The sequence below is a fragment of the Delphinus delphis genome, chromosome 11 (assembly GCF_949987515.2).
Source record: "Delphinus delphis chromosome 11, mDelDel1.2, whole genome shotgun sequence".
Taxonomy (NCBI): Eukaryota; Metazoa; Chordata; class Mammalia; order Artiodactyla; family Delphinidae; genus Delphinus; species Delphinus delphis.
The window spans coordinates 28,211,935-28,213,967 of NC_082693.1; the positions used below are offsets into that span (position 1 = coordinate 28,211,935).

The 2,033-nt window shown below is 42.2% G+C and overlaps 1 pseudogene; it reads right to left on the minus strand.

The window, feature by feature from the left end:
• Positions 1–258: 258 nt before the first annotated feature.
• LOC132434487 (glyceraldehyde-3-phosphate dehydrogenase-like) lies at positions 259–1,244 on the minus strand (annotated as a pseudogene).
• Positions 1,245–2,033: the final 789 nt, after the last annotated feature.

A 2,033-nucleotide genomic window follows, 5' to 3' on the forward strand; every position in this document is an offset into this window, starting at 1 on the left:
CTATTCCCATCTCTTCAAGCAGTCCCTGATGACTTTATTTATTTATTTTTGACTGGGTACTGTGCACTTTATTGATGGCAAGTGATAAGGTAGAGTTTCCTAAGTCCTTCCTCTTCTTCAGGGGTCTGGGATAGAAACTGTGTCAAGAACTGGAGATCCTCCAGTTGGGTCAAAGATTGAGTTGGGGCAAGGACTCCCTAGCAGTAAGCACCTCTTTATTCCTCTCCTGTTCTCACTGGGGCTGGTGTTCCAGGGGACTCACTCCTTAGAGGTCATGTGGACCATAAGGTCCACCACTTTATTGCTGTAGCCAAATACATTGTCATAAAATGAGCTTGACAAAGTGGTCATGGAAGGCAATACCAGTCCCAGCAACAAAGGTGGGAGAGTGGGTGTCACCTTTAAAGTCGCAGGAAACAACCTAGTCCTCAGTGTAGCCCAGGATATCCTTTAGGGCTTCCTCCAATGCCTGCTTCACTGCCTTCTTGATGTCATCATATTTAGAAGCTTTCTGCACACTGCAGAGCAGATCCAGCACTGAAACATTAGGGGAAGGGACACAGAAGGCCATGCCAGTGAGCTTCCCAGTCAGCTCAGGAAGACCTTTCCCACAGCCTCAGCAGCACCAATAGAAGCAAGAATGATGTTCTGGGCTTCCCCACAGTCATGACACCACAGTTTCTCAGAGGTACCATCTACATTCTTCTGGGAAGCAGTGATGGCAAGGACTGTGATCATGCGTCCCTCCACAATGCCAAAGTTGTCATAAATGACTTTGACCAAGAGGGCCAAGGAGTTTGTGATGCAGGAGGCATTGCTGACAATCTTGAGAGAGCTGTCATACTTCCCATGGTTCATGCCCATCACAAACATGGGGGCATTAGCAGAAGAAGAAGAGGTGATGACTCTTAGGTTCAACGTGAGCCCTAGTCTTCTCCAAGCTAGTGAAGACACCAGTGGACTCTACAACATAATCAGCACCAAAATCACTTCATTTGATGTTGGCAGAATCTTGTTCTTGGAAGATGGAAGTTATATTTCCATTGAAGACATGCTTCCAGTTCTCAGCCTTGACTCTACCACTGAAATTGCCATGGGTGGAATCATACTGGAACATGTAGAATATGTAATTGAGGTAATGAAGGGGCCACGGATGGCAAGCAATATTCACTTTGCCAGAGTTAAAAGTGCCCTGGTGACCAGGTGCCTTATTGGTCAAATCCATTTACTCCAACCTTCATCATTGTGTCTCAGGGTCATGGCTTGACATGCAGAAAGATGTGGCTGCCTGTTGAAAAAAGCAGCACATAGAGCCTCAATCACTTTACTTTTCTCCTTCTCAAACAAACTTAAGTTATATTATATCCTATGATAAATCCCAGTTATCTTTTATTTATTCATTCATCCATTCACAGAACATGTTACCTGCTATCTAGTATTTACATGATAAATTTTCACTGATAAATAATTTTAGCAACACGGTAAGTGCACTATATTACATAGCTTTACAGCAATAACAACCTCAAACATTTATTTTTCATTCATATTACCTGTAGGTAGTTGTGGTTTGGCTACTGTGACTCTCATTATTCTCATTATTCCCAGTAGTTACATTCTACAAAGTCACCATGAATGCTGAGTTAGCACTTACTGAACTATTGTTTCAAGGGGACCTGCAAGCCTCTGGTCACAGCATTTTTGACAACCAAACTGCCATTTGAATTATGTATGTTTGCCAAAATCCTTGTAAAATAAGTCAGCGTCACCATCATTGGAAATCTGCTCTTCCACATGGCCTTCTCCTATATAAGAGTTAGCAGGTATTTTTTTTAAGTTTTTGCACATCCTCCTGACCTGCAGAAGCTTTGTCATCTGCAAGATTATTTTTCATGCTGTATCTCCTTTTGAAAAGTATGAGCCATAATATCTATTTTTAGAGGCAACAGCCCTTTCCTTCTGAATAAAAAATACCCAGCGATTCAGTGACTTCGAGAAATTTGTTCTCTAAAACAGAACTGTAATTGAGAGGTTTA